This window comes from Pleuronectes platessa, chromosome 21, assembly GCF_947347685.1.
Source record: "Pleuronectes platessa chromosome 21, fPlePla1.1, whole genome shotgun sequence".
Classification (NCBI taxonomy): Eukaryota; Metazoa; Chordata; class Actinopteri; order Pleuronectiformes; family Pleuronectidae; genus Pleuronectes; species Pleuronectes platessa.
This window is the reverse complement of record NC_070646.1, coordinates 9564597-9579435: the sequence shown is the minus strand read 5'-3', so window position 1 is coordinate 9579435 and position 14839 is coordinate 9564597. Positions and strand designations below refer to the sequence as shown.

Genomic DNA, 14839 nt, shown 5'->3' with positions numbered 1-14839 from the left:
AAACATTGTGAGTCACCTCGCGAGCAGTGTGTGTCAGACTGAAGTGCTGCAAACAAGCACCAACAAAGCATTATGTAGTTACAGCCTCTCAATCAACAGAAATGATACGGCCTGTACTTTGATGATGTGGTTACTCAGCCCCTTAGCGTGCTGCTATTATGCTTTGAGTGCATCTGGTACACTCACAGACACAATTACGTATATATTTAAAAAAAAACACTCATATTAACAGAGGTTTACTCAGCCTAAAGAGTTACACACTCTGGCACGCACTTATCGGTTGAAGGTAATTTACATTAGTCAATAAATTAAACCCACAAATATTTAATGTATTTTAGAAGAGTGAAAGGAACAAAAGTTCCCTGAGGTAACAGGTGTCGTGTTTTGTCCCTATAGCCACAGTCTTCTTTATTATTATTATTATTTTCAACGACAACCCCCTGCAGATATAATTTGTCTTTGTCTCAGGAAGCTTCCAGCTGCATGAAGGTGACTCTAGATCCGAGTCCTGATGTCAACTCACTACTGTACAGCTGCAGGAGATAAGAAGTGCGACAGATTCCGGCTGTACGGCGGGCAGCATTTATTACAGTGGCACATCAGGAAGCAGATATACCTGATATTCATGTGACATACAACCATGCTCATAGCTGCACATGCACAGGAATTAGAAATACAACCACTATCCAATCCCATAGAGATTCGGTCAGACAGTGCATTTCACTTTTTTTATCATCAGAGTTGATAATTCAAAAAACAATTATGCTGTATTCTCAATTAAAAATCTACATATTTAGTTTTATTTGTGTTATCTCATTATTTAGTTATTTATAATAATGGTTTACGTCAGAATATCAAGCCTCGTTTAATTTCTTTATAATATAAGTATGGGCAGATTAAATGAGGACTGTTGCTGATGTGCCACTGAGCAAGACACAGGATTCTTGTCTAGCACTGGCAAGTGGACAACTACAGTCTCTATCAGCTGGGCAAAGAGTAAAGAGATTTGAAGGGCTCTCTTCCAAAATCAAACGTTGCTTCCCTTTTGAGTAATACACAGGGAATTATTGCTGCTTTAACCTTCAATGTAAAAATAAAAATAACTTTATTGAAGCATACGCTGCTGAACAGGAGAGGTCTGACCTTGAGCACAGAAAATATGAGGCAGATTGATGAGTGTGACACTGCTGCTGCGTAACATAATTAACTTCCAGCTTAATGCACAGTTTGGCTATGTTACAAGTGTGGGGACATATTCTCACCCCCTTCTCTCACCCTCACCTCACCCCCCTTTACAACACACTCACATTACACATTGCCTCTCCGCCAAACTGTATATAATGATGGATGACATGCCAAAGCATCACAATCGCCACCTGGTGGCCGGCTGCAGTATAAGTCATAAACCCGGCCTCCTCCATGTTAGTGAATGGGGAATGGACCAAACTAAAGAAGGCAAAGTAAAAATAAAATAAAGATGGTTTGTGTCATTTTGGGTAGCTCTCATCACACCCATGTTTGTTTAGGTGCTTATTTTCAATGGCAGCTACCATAGCTCCATGTTTTCATTGCTATCGCACAGTCTCTGGCTCCAAATGTGAAGGTGGCAGCGTTTGTATCAGAGATATTTTGGCTTCATTTCTGGATAGTGGTAGGAAGTGGAGACACGTTGTCCATCTTGAGTTACAGTCTATTGTCTCCCCCTCATTTGTAAATGCATTCTAAAGGTCAGCACACCAACTGGGGCACATTCACAGGCCCTTTCAATCATCACATGGTGCAAATCAATACCTTTGGAGGAATATTGTTTTGTAGAATTAATGGACAATCCATTAGTTTCTTCTTCTGGAATGATAGAAGTGTACTCAGCAGACACCAGCGATAACTCTTCAGAGTGACTTCTGTGCTGCTGCACTGTTGACCTGATAGCGAAGCACTGTAGCTCTGCCGTGTCACTGTCAGCCTTAAAAGTAAAACGCTGCACCTGCTGTTTGTTCGAGCCGACGGGCTTTCATGAAACAAGTGGTGCCCCGAAGAGCGTTCAAGTGATGAGCTACAGAGAGTCGCCCCAAATGTATTCTCCTCGTATCCAGAACCCAGCATGAAGACGCCGCTGGTTGGCTTTTTGTTTTGACGATACAAAAAAGAGGTAAACAGACTGACTGAGACGGGGAGAAGACAGCCTGGGTAAATGACTTTTTCTCGCAGACGTGGGAAAAACACCCTTACTGTGAGAACCGAAATCGTTCTTTGACTTTCTCACAAGTTTTTTAAATGATACTTGTCTCTTGCAGGGTGAGAGAAACTGAAAGAAATAGACGTGGGGTGTTTATAAGGGGAGAACAAATGTTTTCAAGCCAAACACAAACCTCTTATATAACCTGTCTATCTGACGGTCTGTTTATGTATTTTTACATTTCTATCCGTTTGCCATTTGGCTGGCAGAAAAGCACTCCCTGTGGAGCTTCACAAAAATGGGTTGAAGAAATGGATTCTGCCAAATGGATTATGTTGCATAAGAGGGTAAACTCAGGGATGAGATGCTATATTTTGATATAACAACAGAGGAAGGATTCGTTAACAAGGCCTTTCTGATACACCCTCTGATGCTGTGTGCTACAGCGAGACAGGACTGCGTGAGATCTCACCCCGAAACACACGCGGCAGGTCATCAGATCCAGAGCCGTCCCCATTTCAAGTCAAGATGCTGCAGCTGTTTCCTTTTTTCAGTTCAGTGACGGATCTGCAGGTTCTGACCTCGTTCTCTGAGAGCTAACAAAAAGTCCTCCGCCTCCAGTCAGTGAATTCTGGTTCAGGAGCCCACGTGAGGATGAATAAAAAGTCCTTAATCCCTTATTTGAAGACAAAGAAGTTTTCTCATCTACTTATCTGTAGATCCCAAAAATGATATTGATATTTTCCTTCAAGACATTTGTAGACAGCATCCATCTACATCCAGTAGTATAGCCCAAAACTCTAAACGTACACATTAGGTTCCCCCACCAGACTGTCCCCTCCTACAGTATCCTGGTGTCCTGTTGCCCCTGTGACACCGGAGAATCAATTACAAAGCTTAGGCTGGTAATGAGGTCTCCAGTTACCTGCTCCAGTGACAACGGGACAATATAGAGGTCTTCAATCTTTAATGTAGGTTCGTCCAGTCTGCTGCTTACGCCTACCAACAAATATCAGCAGAAAGAAAGATGCTTCCTTTATTGCCTCCTTAAGGATAAACCATTCTTTATCAAGGGTTAAGAGAATAATAACGTACTACCGTGCATTACTCCACGTTAACAATATCTACACCTTAGTTCTATTCCTTATGAATTCTCCTCCATGTCATTCTTTGACCTCATTCATTATATTCTACATCAAGGTGAAGGAAAGTTATTAGGTAAGACCATGTTCTGCTAATGACCAAATGTAGTGAACCAAACTCTGGAAGGTCAACTTCAATCCACACAACGCTTCTGTCCAAACCAAAGCCGAGAGTGAGGTTGTACGATTGTGTTGTGATGTGTGTCTGTGCACATGTGAACATTTTGTGAATTCAGCCTCACACAAGCTCCGAAGTCAGCAGATTTTCTTTTCAACAAACTCCAACTGGAAATGACGGCTGCTACTTACAAACTTCCTCTTCAGCTTGCCCTTATTGCCACGGCTTGGTTTGCCTTCGCCCGCCGTCCCCAAGCCGTCGTCCAGGCTCATGTCCAGGTGGTCGTCTGCGGAGACGCTCTTGCGGAGGTAGGCAGACCGCGCCCGGAAATGGGAAAAGGGTGACTGGGAGCGAGGGCGAGCGTGTGTGCACCCGCCATGCTCGGGCTCATCGTCGCAGTCCATGTCATCCTCCAAACGCCAGAGTTCCCCTGGAAGGTTAGAGGAAGACAAAAGGACACATGATTGGACAGGCTGCAGGAGACAGAAGAGGGAGACAGGAGACACATTAGAACAAGACGGGTTGGACAGATGATGATGAATATTTGTTCCTACAGAACAATTAGTACAATCACACTCCACAAACTGCTGACTGTCATCTGGTGATTGCTTCCATAAAACATTTCCTGATTGTAATTAAGCTTCTGTTTTAAGGTGACATATCTTTCCGCGGGACATTTTTCTCAGCCTGCATCTTAAACAACTGGATTATGACTCAAACGCTGGATGGATATCATGTCTCATTTAATACAAAAAGCGTAAGGAACAAATTTGCAATGACAATTGACACGTGGCAAAAAACTGCAGACATGATGGCGGAGCTTTCCACAGTCACAGAGCAGAGATGGATGTTGGCTGTCAGAGCAGAGCTCCGCTGCACTAATCACAGCCGACTTCCATCACTCCCCGCTTGACATCCGTCAGACGTCCTGTCAGCGCCCGGCCGCCCGTGTAATAGCGCTCATAAAGCACTCGTTCATCTTTCAGTTACTTACAGAATCTGATGCATGCTGGGTAAGCTGCAGCAAGTCTGTCAATCAGGGCAAAGGACACTGTCAAGTCATTAAAAAGACCAAGTTAAAGGCTAAATCAGCACTTTATAGACCATAAAATATATATAGCCTACTGCATATATGGTTTTTATGGTAATGGTAAATGGACTGTAGTTATGAAGCCCTTGTCCAGAGTTATCGAACACTCAAAGCACTTTACAATCCACTGTCCCCTCGTAGCATTCGACCATTCATACAGCGCATCTATACACAATGCTTTTTCTATCACACACAATTCATACATTTTCAGCGAATCTGGGGCACTTTGTGGTTCAGTATCTTGCTCAAGAACACTGCAGAATGCAGGCGGGGATGGGACCACCATCCTTATGGTTATTGGAAGACCCTCCTTACCCTTCTGAGCCACAGCTGCAATATTTGTGGTGTCAAATAAGACAGGATGCAAATGAAAACATAACAACTGAATAAGTTTTACGTTACATATCTCAAATGATGCAAAGGAAGTACTAACAACTTACAAACACTTCAGACACATAATAGCATTAGTAAATGTTGGATCATGGACTGCTGTGAACACAGATCTTACTTAAGTTTTCCTTCCTTTGTGTATTTTTTCCCGATGAGTCATGTTTGTGACGTCAAACAAACGAGCCCTTAACTGAGAGTCTCTCTCACCTCGGCATCTGGCCAGTGTTGCATTTAGCAAGATAAGAAACAACTTTTATTTTGCTGTGGCACGTTGTTCCCCAAAAAGAAAAAGAAAAAAACGTATGAACACAGGCAATCAAAGATGGAAACATTCAAAGACCTATGTGCATCATAACGGGGCACAGAAAAGCGCAGCATCAGCGTCTAGACTGCCAAAGTGAAGAAGAAGAAATGCTGCATACACCCAGGTGTCATGTTTCCATCACTGCAGATGTCTACTACAGAGTCATTTGACCCGGGAGTGAATGCATATTATATCCATTCCCATTGCAGACAAAAGCCAGATGGCAGTGGGTGTTCCTGGGTTTTTTCACCAGTGGAAAAGGGGCTTTAGTGTCAGACGTTCTCAAGCCAGTAAAATAGAGCCTTATCCACTGAAGTCTGAAGTCACAGCGTTTATATTAAGAATAACCTTGTGGTGACATCTTATATGAAAAGATTTTGGCAGCAGGTATTTTAGCAGAGGCTGCTCTTGCTTGAGCTTATGAATGGACCTTGCGAGTGTGAAACATTACAGCATCAGTTCCACTGGCCGAGCAGCAGCCAAAACACATCTGGCTCCACACGCTGAGTAAAGTGGAGCTGGCTTATTTAACATCTTGATTTTTTCCCCCCTTTCTGTTTCCAAAGTTGTCTGAGGACCACTGGTTAGATAAAGAGGGAGAGAGATAGAGGTAGATGTGTTCAATGACAGTGGTTGCTAAGCAACAAGGGGCCACGTTAGACTGAAGTCTCTCTCAATTTGATATTTGCAACAGAGGAGCATTGTAGGACGAGGGGAGGCAGACACAGACGATGAGGCTGGGGTAGGTTAAGTCAGGACACAAAGAGGAAGCACTTGGGTAGAATGAACCAATCAGAGGCGAGGCTTTTAAGCCCTGGATCGTTAGACGTATAGTAACAGTACAGACTGAGTGGATTAGAGCAGTGAGGGCTCGGGTTGACTCAACGTTCATGTTTCCTTTTCTCAGAGTTTATTCCCTGTAAGCGGTTTTTGATGAGGAGTAGCAATAGAGAAAGATCCTTTAAGATACTGATATTGATTAAAAGGCCAATTTGCCTGCAGCATGTAGGTGTATAGATTTTAAGGGAGGAACATGTCAGATAAAAGCTTGATCTTGCTCTTGGCGTGTTGAAGTGGAAGATGTCCGGAGAGTTTTTTTTAAGGTTGCCTCATATGATAATTTATAGTGTAATTCAGGTCAAAATACATTTTTGAATTTGCTTAGTGACTAAGTGCTGTGTCGAGCGAGTCGGTGAAAGAAGTGAAGCTGCAGCCAAAAAGAGGATAATCAAGAAATGAGATATGTGTTGCCATGTCAGCTTTTTACTTCCATAATCCCAAACCAATCACCAACACTGAATTAATGTACAATAGCTCCAGAACCAGTACGGCTGGAATCCTGATATCAGTCTGAAACACACTCAAAATGGTGCTTGAGTCCGATTCTAGAGGTGGGGGCGCTCAAATCTCACAGCCCATCGGCCACTGTCTGCCGAGGAATTAGCCTCTGGGGTCAGCGACCAATTTATATAATTTATTGTATCACAAATCGAACGTTACTCCTCACATAACAATAACAGCGATACTTGTTTGTCTTGTTTTGTCTTCGCAGACGACATTTTGGCTAATCGCTATTAACAGCTATCTGCAGAAATTAAAAAGCTGTTAGCGGATGCGTTTCAGTCGATGGGTTCCGCCTCCTTTGCTCTCCACACAGACTGTTTACCTAAGGGCAGCCAAAGCCTGCTAGAAACGTGATTGGTCACAGCAGAACCAGAAAATACAATGCCCCGGATCTTGTCCCTAGAGATTAGGGCCGTTATAGCAGTGAAGGCAAATGAAGCAATTGCCTTGAGGTGGAAGAGGGCCCCTGAGAATGGCTGTTTACATTAGGCCACAGCAATGACAAGTTTGAGAGCACCCCCTTAAGCTCTATGATTGGCTATGTACAGGAGACTCTAATTGTCAGACACCCCCTCACAAGAACCCATGCTGCCCCTACCTTTCTGTTAAAAGCTTTGTTATTTCAAGGGTTTGGTGGAAGTCTGGGACGGAGTTGGGGTTTTGAACCTAAACTTTACTACATGACTTATTTATGTGTGTGCACAGTGTGTAATCATTCCAATAGGGTGAGTAGTGAAATGACGTAGATTGGTATCATGTGTTTTATTTTGGTGGGAGGCTCTCTTTTACCTTGGTGTGTGTGTATGAGGCAACCAAGCTGCGCTCTGCTCCTCTTCCTCCCCTGACCTGACTTTTTTTTAAACTACTGTTTTTGTTTGTAGGGCAGTTAAATAATTGTTTAAATAAAAGTGACGACAGGAAAAGTTCCCCTGACAATATTTTGCAGGGCGTACGCCGCTTCATCCAGGGCACAGGAGTCTGACTGTGTTGTTTAATTATATTGTGAAAAAATGTTTGAGTCTGCTTGAGTTATTTTAGAAGTTGCCAACTCCTGTGTCTCTCTGTGAATCCAGTGGGACTTTGGTTTACTTCAAGAGGAAAGACTTTGCCTTATTTTAATAAGTTCCCCCTCTCTGATGTTTACTGTTTCCTTTCTCTCTTTGTGGAGTCTCGCAAAAGCTGCCCAGAGGAGAGAATGGTAAGGGCTGGGAGTGAGTGTGTGTGTGTGTGTGTGTGTGTGTGTGTGTGTGTGTGCGCGTGTGTGTGTGTGTGTGTGTGTGTGTGTGTGTGTGTGTGTGTGTGTGTGTGTGTGTGTGTGTGTGTGTGTGTGTGTGGGGGGGCCTCCTGTTCAATCTTCTCCTGTATTAAATATGGCAAATAAGGATGATAATATTATTCCCTCACCCCGACACTTGAAATGTGCCAGTTCTCATGTAGCCGGCGGTGGAGAGGATCTGTGATCATGTCGAGTTGAACGACATCAGTCAGAAGTGACAGGCGGCTGCTGACTGTGAGTGTGTCTGTCAACGCATGTGAATGAGGAGCGGCGTAAGGTTGTCTCGCCTGAGGCATGTCCTGCTTTGACTCTACAGCAGTGAGCTCGGATGTGACGGCTGCTGGCAGCTCTGTAGCTCATGCATGAATTTCATATACACCGAAATACATTTTTGTACTACCTCGAAAATAATTTGTGTCTCTATTGTTGTTTGTTTTTATTGATATTTTGATTTCTGTTTATTAACTAATTTGATTATTTTTTGTTAATTAAGGGATTTCTCTGTTTATGCCTTATGAATCTGACGTCAGGGAATCTGTAGTTTTTGTCGAACAGCTGATGTTGGTATAAATCCCAGTTCTATAGTGAGCCTCTACTAGAGCAGAACATTAGGATCACTTAAAGAGGAAAAAAGAATCTGAAATTTACTGTGAATAAAGTCAACATTTTACGCAACTAAAGTTGTAACCTTACAAGAATGACGTTGTAATATAAGGAGAAAAAAAGTCGTACATATACAAGAATGAAGTTGTAATAATATGAAAAATATCACCTACGTGTCATTGTATAGGGGGATTATCAGAAGAAAATTTGTGTATGGATTTCGTATCATTAAATTCTGACATTATTCTCGTAAAAGTTTGACTTTCTTCTTAGAAACATCATTCTCCAAAGCTCGGATTGAGTTTTTCTTCATGAGGCCCAATACTCAATAGTACTCTACCACCTATAAATGTTTTCATCCCTTAAAAACACATTTGTCTTTAGAATAAAATCTATCTCTGTCAGCAGGTTACAGCTTCAGGATTCTCAGTGACACACACAGTGATTTAAAAGCAAGGGGCAGCGAGAGAAAGAAGAGCGAGAGCCATGGGGGCAGTGAATCTTTCTTCCCGGCACGTTCCTGCTGACACATCTAGCTGCTGTGTGCTCTCCATCAGCTGCAGGAAATATAAGAGGGAGCAAAGAGTTCGTAGAAGAGGGAAATTGAAAAGGCGGACATGTCTTAGAAGACTGCAGTGTACGCTCTGGTGGCCTTTATACTCTTCTATCAGCAGCGTCAGGTACCTCCTTGATAGCCGACCATTTGGCTCCGTATTACAGAGTTCAAGAGGGAGACACATTACGGGCCAAGAGGTCTGAAAAAACATTAGCTCATCTCCCAGGAGCCCAGTAGAGTCCAACAGTGCTGTTAAGAGCAAGAACTATGTTTTACCTGACCACTTAAAGGATTAAAGGATTATTAACTGTAAAATACTGTGGCTGTTTCCTTCTCCGCTTACCTGCAGGTGGCAGAGTGCAGGCCTTTGGGTGGCTGGTCGAAGCCAACGGGTTCTTCCTGCGGGGGGGACTGCCACCAATGAGATCTGAGTGGTGGACCCTGGAGACCGTTGGTGACTGGGGGATGCTGGGAAGGGTGCGGGACTTCGCCAGTAGGGGTCTCTGCAGTTTCCTTTCCAGCGACCTGGCAGGAAAAAAACATTCATCGACAATTACAAGGACCATTGGTGTTTCCAGGGATCATGAACACTTGGTCGTTAGCAAACCCGTATGACAAAGAAATGTAAATTAGTCACTTTTTAAAAGTTTAACCATGAACTTTATAAGAAATCATGAGAAATAAAAGGGGAAACACAAATACAACCAAATAAATAGAGCTTGAATAAAGAAAATAAACATAACCATAAAATGTAAACATAAATGCACATCTCTCTTCAGTGTTTACTCGATGAACTAGTTTTCATATCAGCACATATCTACGAACAAACGCTAACACAAATGCTTATATCCTTTGATTTTTAGTGGCTTATCAATAAATCGATCGGGCTCTAATTATTTACACTATGAGTCAAATTATCTCTTGTTAACATCTTGCAGGATTGATCATGCTATGATTCTTCTGACTCACATAATGTGATGGAAGTGGATTATTAAATATTGGGAAGAAACCTTTAACAGCAATGTTCCATTTTTATCTTATCATTTCAGGTGCTTATAAACAAAGAACCTTATCTTTTCACTTCATTTAACACTCACATAGAAATTTGATTAATTTCATTATGAGGCCAAAACTTTGACTAATGTAGCATTAATTAATCAGTGTTGTTGACGGTAGAGACTGATTATCTCAGTGATAAAACAATACGTGCTCATTGAAGCATGCGCAAACACAGACGCACACACTCACTTGAACACACTCTGGTGCACACACGGCGGAACCGTTAATTAGCACAAACGGAGCAGCTGTACTGATCAATAGTGAAATTAACTCCACCTCAGCATAATCAAGATGAAGGCCATTCGGAGAACAAGCGATAACAAATGCTTTCTTTAACGTCTCCAGTGGGAGAACAATCAATGTGGACAATCACAAAATCGCCTTAAGAGAAAATTGCTGACAACACACAACACGTAGTCCTTTAATCTGCATATACAAATGACGGGACGTGAAGCGCATGTTTAAAAGCCACTTTAGTTAATTTATACTGAGTTTTTAAAGTAAGTAGATGTCGGAAAATACTATTTAATAGAGCCAAGACAGGACTGAAAGGGAAAAGTGCAACTATGGTGAGTCACTGCAGTGAATCCCCACTCCAATGCCACCTCTGATCCGCTTTATGTGATCAAACTCAAGGGGACGTGGCCAGCACAGGTGGAAGACACTTGAGCTCAACTCTTGCGTGACAATTTGGGTCGAGAACACATGATCCCCGGCTGAAGATCACTTGAGGACGTTCCAGCCTGAATCGTGTCCTGGCGTTTTCAGTTTGATGGGGGTCTGTGCAGGGATTGTGTTGTTGTCATAAAAGCATGAAGATCTTTTTGTCTCATATAGCAAGAAAAAAAAAACACAATGAATTCAGAAGAGTGCCCTTAAACAGGCAGACACTCTCTTACAGATGATTCATCTCTATTAACCCTAATCCCCACCTCAATTTCCCTCTAATTTTAAAGAAGTAATTTGACATTTTGGGGGGAGTACGCTTCACTTCTTTGCTTGGAATTGGCTGAGGAGTCAATATTCCTCTCAGGAGACAGTTATTTTCCCAATAACACTTGAATCATAGTGAAAAAGCTAGTCTGGCTGAGACAAAAGATATCATAATGGCCATATCACTGGCACCTGTAGAAATCTAAATGCTTGTCTAACAGAATGAGCGTATTTCACCAAATATCATGTAAACAGATGCAATCCAGACAATTACACAATCTTAGATATAAAGAACTGAACGTATCTAATCAATTATATCAAAAGCAAATTATGAATTATTAAACACTGTTGAACAGTAATCAGTTACTACATCATCACTCAGTTGTTTATGTAATTCACAGAGAATAGATGCCTGGGAGTAGTTAATGTTTGTTTTGCAAGCTTTCTTTTAACATTTCCTTTTACAGACAAGTGGTCTTGAGCAGACAAACGCGTGTGTGTCTGAGTGAAACACTTCACTTCTCTTTTAACTCCCGTGGACGGCCGGCTCAGAATGCATTTGCTGCAGCCTCTGGGCTGTTTATCACCTGAGAGCTATGAGGTAAACAGACAGCAGGTTCCAAGTCAGCACATCCGCAGACTGAAGGAGTAAAAGCATTTATATCTGCCCGCTGTCAGTTAGTAAACTGCTCCCCCGACGGAGGAGGTGGGTGGAGGAGATGTGAATATTTGACCTGGGATCAGAGGATCCCTGGATGTGGTTCAAAGCAGAGACTTGGACAAGCTTGGGACGGTCTGATGATGAATAATGCTTTTGAGTTGGGGGATATCAGAGGAAGAGCTGACAGTGACTATAGACATGCAGGCATGGCGCGCACACACACACACACACACACACACACACACACACACACACACACACACACACACACACACACACACACACACACACACACACACACACACACACACACACACACACACACACACACACACACACACACACACACACACACACACACACACACACACACACACACACACACACACACACACACACACACAGACAGACAGACAGACAGACAGACAGACAGACAGACACAGACAGACAGACAGACACACACACACACACAGATACACACACAGAGACACACACACAGACACACACACACACACACACACAGACACACACATTCATATTTTGATGGTAATGGAAACAGGCAGATCCCTCACTCCTCAGCAATCCATACTGACTTGCATGAAAAAGCATTTGCCTGAAGCACACACACACACACACACACACACACACACACACACACACACACACACACACACACACACACACACACACACACACACACACACACACACACACACACACACACACACACACACACACACACACACACACACACACACACACACACACACACACACACACACACACTTACACACTTACACACTTACACACTTACACACTTCACCAGGCATGTGTTACACAACTCATTGCATTGATGCGCTGCCAGCGATCCAATACATTAAAGATACATGAGAAGCAACAGCTAATGTGATATGATACACCCCTATTGCAATGCAGTGCAATTCAACGTGATACAATGCAATGCTAAAAAACTATGATGTCATAAATTGTAATATGGTTAACACTACACACAGTTTGGTTTGATTTCATTGGCTCTTCTGGAGCACACAGCCAATCATAAAGTAAAGAAACAGTTTGGTGTCTGTACTGCAGCTCAGTGTGCATCTCATTACCTCCACCAAGGAGGATACGTTTTGATGGGTTGCTTGTTTGACAGTAGCAATGCATTGGGATTTCCACATCACTTTGACAGAGGGAAGCTGTATGAGCAAGGAAAGAGATGATTTTTTTATTTTCTTTCTTCACCAAAGCAACAAATGGCGTTTTTGTGAATTTTCACTGATTTCCCAGGGTATAATTCATGGATCTTGATTTATTTTGAATCCATTATTTAGGGGAATGATATTCATGAGTGTGAGCAATTTACTGCAGCTTCATTGAACTTACGGGGACTGTTAGGCTCCTCGGAGGTATGCGCTCTTTGAGTGTCGTTCTCGTTGATGTTGTTTCTTTCTCTTTCAGACTTCTGAAAACACTTGGTCCTTTGTAAACCAAGAACAAGAACTGGAATGTGCCTTAAACCAGTCATTCTTCTCTATCCCCTTGTATAACCTCAGACATTTAGAGGACGCTCAGCAACGGCAAGGAGTGCCGAAGAGATTTACACATTCATCAGGTAGGCTTAGGCAGCAGTGAGCAGAAAGCAGTAGTGCAGTTTCTACACTTTATGGCAGCACAGCATTATTTGCAAATTGTCTGTCCCTGATGAAAAATCCAAAGTGTTGCCAGACACTTGATTTGTAGCAAGTCAAGTGGAATGTGTAGCCCGGGCTCCTCCATGATAATCTGTGACTCATCGCGACATGCTGCAAACTTGAGAAGAATTGGCTACAGCAGAGTAGACGAGAGAGCGTGTTTAACGGAGGAGGAATTAGGTTAATTAGGAAAGTGTCGGTTGTATTATTAAACTTGACTGGCACTCAGTAGAGCACATACCTCTGCCAAGGCCAAACAGTCCCCTTAAAGTCTATCAAGCAGCTCTAAACTTCACACTTCCTTAAATGTGCCTGGATTTTTCCATCAAGATCCATTAATCCATTAACTGGGAAAGGGTGAGTGTGTTGATCTGTTGATCTCGCCATGTTAAAAGAGGAGAAAAAGAAAAATCCTGCATCCGCACCAAAATTGAATTGGTTCTTCTCTGACCCATATTCCACCACGTTTCAGAAATCTGTTTGGTTGTTTTTGTGTAATCAACCAACACACAAATGCAACAAACAAAGCAGGGTAAAAACATAACCTCCTTTGCAGAGACAATACTAAAAGGCACAATAATGTACTATAATCTCATATAAATAACCCTGATTTTAGATGTTAATCCTTCCATCCCCACTCCTTCCAATTGACAAAAGATGAAATAACCACCAGTCAACACACACGTGCACTGCACACACGCAACCTCACACAGACACATGTGCACAAACACAGTAGTTTGCCTCCCACCAACAGCACATTAGGATGCTAACGCACTGAGCTGAACAGCCGGCCCAGGCCACTTTCACAATTTGGTCCTCACTCGTCCTGCAAAGCTGTTGCTACGCTACTCAAAAACAGCGGGAGAAGAGGAAGAGGAAGATAAGAGAGGAGAGGGAGAGGAGAGGAGAGGACAGGAGAGTAAGAGAGGAGAGGATTATTTGTGCTCCCCAGCAATCTGCATTTTCACAAAAAACAATGTCTTGCCCTGACGTCTGAGCATCAACATGTGTTCTGCTGCCAACTGTGGTGTCTCCAGGGCACCAGTCAGCGGAAACAACTCACTCTCTTTGTTAGTGCCTCTGTGCTCTGAGTGCGAACTCGGAAAAAATGACAGTAAATTAATGCATTAAAAAGAAAAGAAAAACTAAATAAGAATGTCAGACAATAGGGGACTTAAAAGTAAGTAAAAAAGAGATAGCAAAACAATCATAGGATGATGGTGATGTGTGGATTCATGTGTGAAAATACACACTTAAACACAATAGGGTTGTATCTGAGACACACCAGTGGACCACAAACACACTTTTCAGCACTTATCCCCACATTCTTCAGTTTCATCGAACCTTTTCTCCCGTGCTTGACGGACAATGAGGAGAGAGAAGAGTTTGCACAATACACACAATTTCAGAGTAAGTAGCACTGAGAGCTGTAGAGATACTCCAAATACAGATTTCAGTCGGACCTCAATTTTTTGAGCTACTCTTTGGCTCAT

General features: G+C 42.6%; 2 long non-coding RNA genes across 2 annotated transcripts in view; both read right to left on the bottom strand.

Annotated features, from left to right (window-relative positions):
• Nucleotides 1-3738, bottom strand: part of LOC128427356 (uncharacterized) — a 62748-nt gene extending 59010 nt beyond the window's left edge. Inside the window, exon 1 of the long non-coding RNA XR_008333331.1 lies at nucleotides 3628-3738. This is a non-coding gene — a long non-coding RNA (uncharacterized LOC128427356). The remainder of the gene's footprint in view (nucleotides 1-3627) is intronic.
• A 5627-nt stretch (nucleotides 3739-9365) lies between these two features.
• Nucleotides 9366-14839, bottom strand: part of LOC128427354 (uncharacterized) — a 30959-nt gene continuing 25485 nt past the window's right edge. Inside the window, exon 3 of the long non-coding RNA XR_008333330.1 lies at nucleotides 9366-9524. This is a non-coding gene — a long non-coding RNA (uncharacterized LOC128427354). The remainder of the gene's footprint in view (nucleotides 9525-14839) is intronic.